This window comes from Castanea sativa, chromosome 12 (genome assembly GCF_040712315.1).
Source record: "Castanea sativa cultivar Marrone di Chiusa Pesio chromosome 12, ASM4071231v1".
In the NCBI taxonomy this organism is placed as follows: Eukaryota; Viridiplantae; Streptophyta; class Magnoliopsida; order Fagales; family Fagaceae; genus Castanea; species Castanea sativa.
In genome coordinates this window covers 31,409,334-31,416,695 of record NC_134024.1, presented here as the reverse complement: position 1 = coordinate 31,416,695, position 7,362 = coordinate 31,409,334, and the positions used below count along the sequence as shown (strand labels likewise).

The 7,362-nt window shown below is 34.5% G+C and overlaps 1 long non-coding RNA gene across 1 annotated transcript; it reads left to right on the top strand.

The window, feature by feature from the left end:
* The first annotated feature begins 3,342 nt into the window (after nt 1-3,342).
* LOC142618997 (uncharacterized) lies at nt 3,343-7,362 on the top strand. Its single transcript, XR_012841411.1, has 3 exons — nt 3,343-3,469; nt 3,629-3,798; nt 6,907-7,362. It is a non-coding gene; the product is annotated as an uncharacterized LOC142618997 (long non-coding RNA).

Below are 7,362 nucleotides of genomic sequence, written 5' to 3'. Positions count from 1 at the left end.
TCTCTATAATTTAATTCAATTTGTGCTTTTCAATATTAATGTTTTGTTCATCTTCTTATGCAAAAACTAATAACGGAAGTCATTCATTCTAGGTTAGTATGAAAGGTTTGGATGGAATACTAGGAGCTAGCTTGGGACTAGAAATCATTCTATAATTATTATGCTCCTAAAGGTAAGAAGCCAACGACTAGGACATCCAACTATTTGCAAAGGTGGTGCTACTGTTGTTATAGATAGAGGAAAAGGAAGGTTATAAGAAGTTTAAATAAAAAAAAAAAAAAAAAAGGGTATTTCTTTTCCCATTGTTAGGAAATTAAATTATGCAAAATATTGTTATTGATGTTGTTTTTGTTAATGTCATCAACCCAAAAGGTATAAGATACAGTGATTGATAATCTAAAGTGATTCTTACTTCCTAGAAATGCCAAAATTAACTATTGCACCTTAATTTGGGACTTCTCTGACTTGAATTGTTTAAAAAGTATGTATGTCTGAAGCAATTTAGTTATAATATTATACCTTTTTTTAAATCCTACTTGGTTTCTAAAGATAGCTTTTTCATTTATTCTTTGTTCGCTAATAGCTTCTTCTTTCTAATGGTTAAGTTTTCAATGACTACATCTTTGCAATATCAAAGGTAAAGTTGTTCTATATATGCAGATGCTAAAGGTACTATTGTGGCCACTGCTTCTAAAAAATAGCAACCTAAGGCTGTGGAAGGTAATCGAAAAATTCCAATAAGCTGTAAACTCAAATGGCAAAGAAGGTAAGCTGATGCAAATCAAGGAGCTGGTCATGCTGATCATACACGTGAAAATGGAGTTGAATTTGCACATGACCCTTGTCACTTCCTAGTTGCCCAATTACAAGACTTGGAGCTAAACGTTTCAAGGAAGCACTAAATGGGCTAGTCCAAGAGAATTGGGCTGATTCTGAAAAGACCAAGATGGGCTCAGATAATAATTAAGGCTTAGTCCATGTCATCAAAGCAATTAAAGATGCTAATTAGCATGTAAATTCGCACCCAGCATGGTCTGACCATTAAAGGGTGTTAAAATGCATTAAATCTAGTCATTTAACTATGTTTGACTACCTTTAAAAGTCCAAGAATCCAAAAAAACGTGGGAACTTGTTTAGGTTAATTTTTGTGTTGTTTTTAAAGCTGTAATTATGACTTTGCCTATTCTTGGAGCGTTGGTCCAGGTATATAGATGGGTAGTACGAATTTTAAAAATCAATTTTTGGTTTTCAAAAAAATTATTCTCCTTGTGAGGTCTTGTGTTCCTCTTGGTTCTTAAAAGAACTCTTGAACTTATCAAGTTAATCTTGTGGCGTTCGAACAACCAAACTTATCACCTTGATTCTTGAGAGTTTCTTAGGAATTCTTGGTGTGGCGTTTTCAATCCAACGTTGTCTTGGTTTCTCATCTAATTAGCTGATGGGTCAAGGCTCAACAAATCTTGTCTACACAATCTTGGGGTTCCAAACCATCATTGTTATCAGGTTTCATCACAATTGTTGGTGGAGTTCATATCATAAGCTACTAAATAAAAGTAATAGAATGAACCCTTTATGTATAAGTGTATATTTTTGGCAGCATATGCCTAAGTGTTTGCTAGCTTGGTTCCTTATTTCTATGCCATTACTCTTTTGGATGCATCACTTTGCTTACATGTTGTTATAGCGATTTGAATCTTTGCACTAAAAAAATGATTTTTTTTTTTTTTTTTTGCTTGCTATAATTTGAATTTGGTGTCTCTCCTTAGTTTCTCTTTGCTTGCACCATAATTGTCTCTAAGAACCTATATGTTTTTTCCCTAATAAAGTGAATTTTGTCTCATGTCCTTGGAATTGTGTTTGTTGACTCCAAGAACCTATATGTGTTTACTCTAACAAAGTGATTATTTTCTTATGTCCTTGGAATTTTGTTTGTTGCTATAATATGCTTGAATTATGGATTATTATTTTAATTGCCTTGGTCATTACAGGATGATTTCAAGAGGGAGAGAAAAACCAAAAGTTGATATAATGTGTTATCATGCAATTTTTTGTGGTGGTGTTTTCTTTTCTCATAGTTGTGGATTTGGGATGAAGACTGTTATCTTTGTTTTTACCAACGAAAGACTGCACTAGTGCAACACTATTTATTTATTTTTGTTAAATCATAATGAGGTATGCTATAGGGATGAAATGCTATAATGTTCTTTATGTTTAGTTTTTTGCAAAATTTCCATTTCTATAAATTGGTTGTTTAGTCATACCCTAGTCTATACTTTCTTTTTATTTATTTATTTTCTATATGTGTGTAAGTCTCCCTCCTAAAGACTTGAACCCTATTCCTTGCCCCACATACCCTGCCCTCTACTTAAAGTTGAGACAATGTCACTTATTCCTAAATATATGTAATTCTTTTTTTAGTAAAAATGGTAGGTGTATTGGAGGTGAGACTTGAGAGTGCAAAATTTTATGAAGTAACCATTTTGTAGGACTATCAAGCCATTTTGAATGCTGCCTAAAGGAGAAAAATAAAAATAAAATATAGTTTGCTAAGTGCTAACCATGATAATTGACAATAAGATTAGATTTGGGATTGGTTTAAAGTTTGATATATGTAACTAGAAAACACATCAAATTTGAATTGGGTTGAATAAAAAGTATTGACAATTTTAAAAAGTACAGAAAAGTTACCCCCAAAAAAAGAAAAAGAAAAAAAAAAGATTGTAATAAAAGTAACGTTGTGGAATACCCTGCGCATTGCGCGGATTAAAGACTAGTAATAACTAATAGTCGAAACATTTGACTTTTTGTTGACCATTCTTTATTACGTCATGTGACTACATAAATTTATGCCACACATGTACATTTAAAAACCGAATAATTGTATCTTTTCGTTTTCTTTATTAAGTTTTCTTTAAAAGAAAAACACCTCTTAAAAACTACAATTATAGACACAATGTTCTAGCTATTTGGCAGTTACAAATTTTGCATTTTTTATTTCCTTCTTAAGCTCTCTCTAAACGTTCTTCTCTCTTCCCCTTTGTAATGTCCCACACAACGTTTTGCCTACCATTTCTCTGTACATGTAAAAAACACATCATTTTTTTTTTTTAATAAAAAAAAAATCACACATCATTTAAGTGTGTAGAAAACAAACGTATCACTTAGAGAGAAGGGTTTTTTTTTTGGAAACAATGTGTAGAAACATAATAGCCATAGAGAGAAGGATTTTTTTTTTTTTTGGAAAGTAACAGTAAAACTCCACACCCCAAGCCCAGGCCCAGGCCCAGGCCCAGACCCACCATCTCCCACAAAAACACAATAAAGTTTTAAAACAAATCTCTCATGCTGATGCTAACATCTCCTTCCCCCAAAACCCAGATCCTCCCACCGCCGCTTCCGCCACCACTACATTGATTTCTCTCTGCCTCTCCATCAACCCATCATACTCTATATCGGAAATTATTTTTAGGTAATTAAAACATGTTTTTTTCTCTCCTTAATTTCTATATATTGCTCTCTCTCTCTCTCTCTCTCTATCCGCTGCATTTGTTCATGGAATTTTGTTGGTTTGTGGCTGTTTGTTGCTTTGGATTTAAGTTTTTTTGTTTTTGTTTTTTTTTCTTTGCAGATTTCCATGTGTTTGATAGAATGCTCAGGTGTTTGTTCTCTGTTAGTGTTGGTAGTAATGGTTGTAATAAATGCATTTTTTGTTACAAAGGAGCTTGCGCAGGCCTTGAGAGAGAAAAAAAAAAAAAAAAGAACCCTCGGTTATATTAAGGCTGGTGTTGCTGCAACATGGTACTCTCTTTTCTTTTTTAAATTCTCTCTTTTATAGAGTCTTTTGGAAGTTTTGCAATGATTCATGACTATTGCACTTGCACTACTACTATTTTAAAGTAGAGTAAAAGATTATTCTCATTGATTGTAAAAGCATATTCCAGGAGGTAAACATTACCAGTAAGTTTATAATCTTTTAAATTTGATTTAGGGTTTAGGGATAGCTATAAGCATAAGCCTACCATGTGCCTTTTTTTTATTTTTTCTATGCTAATCAGCCTTGCCTTAACTCTGTTTTATATGTTGTAGGTATAAACATTTAATAATTAAAGATACTAATGACAATCTCGATTTCTTTGTAATTTGTTGCTGGGAGGAGGTCAAATTTATTTTTGTTAGTTCTGTAGTTCTGGGGAGAAGTTAGTGTCAGGTTGGTGTGTGTATATATGGGAGTTTTTGTTTTATTTTTTTTGGCGTACACTATTACATGGATACAACTTAAATTCTTTAATCAAACCATGGTTGTTGGTGATCATCTCCTTTAAAATATCTCTCTTTCAATTCATGGTTGGTGGTGTCTAGAATTTGTATTGCAACTCAAGACTGTTGTGTTGGTAAGTTGATGTTAAGTTTAGTAGTTAGATGGTTATACTGGTGTGATGATTTTGAGTGTTGTGTGAAACTTTGTGGAGCTTAGAAACCTATATTTATGTTAGATTTATATGCACAGTTCGATTTTTATGTTGGCATTAAGAATTCTTAGTTTTTGCTCTATTTACATAATATTAGACCTTTTTTTTATATTTGCATTTAGATTTAATTTAAGTTTCTGGGTTATCTCAAGCTTGGATTTATATTTAGTTTAATTGTTTCATATTGTGGTTTATATTAGTGGAGAGAAAATCCATCTAGGATTTTAGAGTTTTTTTTTTTTTTGGAGAGTCCAATAATAGTGCCCTGTTCCATTGTTAATAACTTAGTTATGTGCTGTGTAAGGAGTTTTGCACAAAAAAATAAAAAAATAAAAATAAGGTGATGGCTGGAATGAATAATACAAGTTAAGGTTTCTACTGTACTTGATGCTCATCTTTTAGGATAGTTATGATATTTCATGTCCTTTTATTAGACGTACATCCTTGGCATGCCCTTGATTGTGAGATTGCCTGAATGTCTTTTCAAAAATAAAAGGAGCTGTTTATGCTACTCAATAATGCTATAACTTAACAACCAAAAATACTCTTCTATTTTTTTACCTTGGTTATTTTGGAAATATCCTTTGGTGGCATGGGATAAGGTGTGTTTACCCGTTGAGATGGGTGGTTTGGGGATAAGAAAAGTGGTGTCGTTTAATCAGGCTTTATTAGGGAAGTGGCTGTGGAGATATGGCCATGAAGTTACCCACCTATAGTGTCGTGTTATCTCTTCAAAATATGGCGAGGGACAAAGGGGGTGGAGGACTAACGTTTGCAGGAGGTCCCATGGGTGTGGCCTATGGAGAAGCATTAATGAAGGTTGGGAGAGCTTTTCTAAGCATCTGTCTTTTGTAGTGGGGGAAGGCACTCGTATCCGCTTTTGGCATGACAGGTGGATTGGTGACACTACTCTAAAAGTTCTCTATCCTGAGCTCTATGTGTGTTCAACGGTCAAGGATACCTGTATCTTTGAGGTTTTGTGGATTCCAGAAGGGGGTAATGTTAGAGTGTGAAATTTAACGTTTTATAGAGCTTTTGAAGATTGGGAGTTGGCTGCTTCGTATTCTCTTCTTCGGCTCATCCAAACTCGTATTTCTCAGGGTAGTAGGAGAGATACCCTTTACTGGCGGTTTAAAGGGGATGGTAAGTTTGACACTCAGTCTTACTACCTTGCGATCCAGGGTGCTTCGAATTCTTGGCTTCCTTGGAGGGGGGTTTGGAAACCAAAGATCCCTAAGCACGTGGCGTTCTTTCTGTGGTCTGCTGCTCATGGCCGGATCCTCACTTTGGATAACCTTATGCTTAAGGGACGCCCTTTGGCTAATAGGTATTGTATGTGTTGCAGTGACGGGGAGTTGGTTAACCACCTTCTTTTCTATTACCCTGTTACTCATTCCCTATGGACTTGTTTGCTTCAGGCATTTGGTATCCTGTGGGTTATGCCAGGATCGGTGGCGGGTTTGATATCTAGTTAGCATCAGTGGCATGGGAAGCAAAAGTCGGACATATGGAATTAGGTTACAGGGTGCTTAATGTGGACTGTGTGGTTGGAATGAAATCGTCGATCCTTTGAGGACAAAGAGAAGACGTTGGTTGAGTTAAAACTTTCATGCCAGCATAGTCTTTTGGAGTGGTCTCGTTGTTGGGGTTTTACTAATTGTTCTTCTCTCTCTGAGTTTTTGTCCTCCCTTAGCTTAGTTTCCTGATAGCTTATTTCTTGTTGTTCATCATCATGAACTTCTTGTATGTCTTTTTTTACTATCATTTATAAAAGCTTTCTGATTACCTATCCAAAAAAAAAAGTGTTGTGGCTTATTTGAGAAGAGGTAGGAGAAGTCTGTTGATTCTATGTTGAAGAAAGCTAAAGTGATAATTCTTTAATGATTTTCTTTTCCATAATTTGCCATATTGATTGGTTATCAATCATAGAGTTCATATGCTACCACCTGAGTGTTTATTAGGTTTTTAGTTTCTGGGTTTTGTTTTATAGTTCTCAAGTTCCCTTTGTGGCAAAAGGAAAAAGGTGGCTGAACATCATAGAGATTCTTGGTAATCTTTCGTGGACTGACAAATTGATTGATTTTGATAGCAACCCAGATTCCAAATTCTTATCTTTTTGGGGTTCATGACATCCACATGGAGGAGGCTACCAGGAGGAGTGGCTCTCCTCCTCTACTCTCTTCTATGTCACTCTTATTTCTTTTTGGTTTGATTGTGTTTTGTTGTGTTAAATCATTTACAATATATATATTTATGATCACATCACATGTTACATGTATCATATATTTTTAGATCTAATTCCTTTGCTCTAAAAGATTGAAAATTTATCTAAAATTTGTAGAGGCTTAAAAAGTAAAAACTGATCGCTCATAGACTTTTGTATTTGGGACCGTCATAGACTTTTGTATTTGACTACATAATATTTTCTGTTTTATAGATGAAAGCATGCACACAAAATCTTCTAGCAACCAAGAAGAAAAATTGATGTGAGAGAAGAAATGGTGGTGGCAGAGTTGCCTTCCTGTCTAAAAATCTTCTATTATTGGTATTATAATATAAATGATCCTAATTTTGTACGATGCTTCCCTTCTTTTGTTTTATTATCTGATAATCAGGGAGTTGCAACTCATGGTATTTCTTCTTAATTTGTTGCTGACTAAGTAGTTCAAATTTCAAACCCCTCCCTTAGAAACCTCTATGCACCCAAATCCCAATATGCGGGGAGATACCATCCCGCCTACAAAGGCAATGTCTTTGATAGAGATGGTGAAGGCTCAGCACGATGAAATGGTGCCTTTGGGATGAGGTGAGACATTATATTGAAGAAGATGAGAAGTTGACAGTTTACATGAAGCGATAAGGCATTTGAAATAAAGCTTTATTCATATGAAAA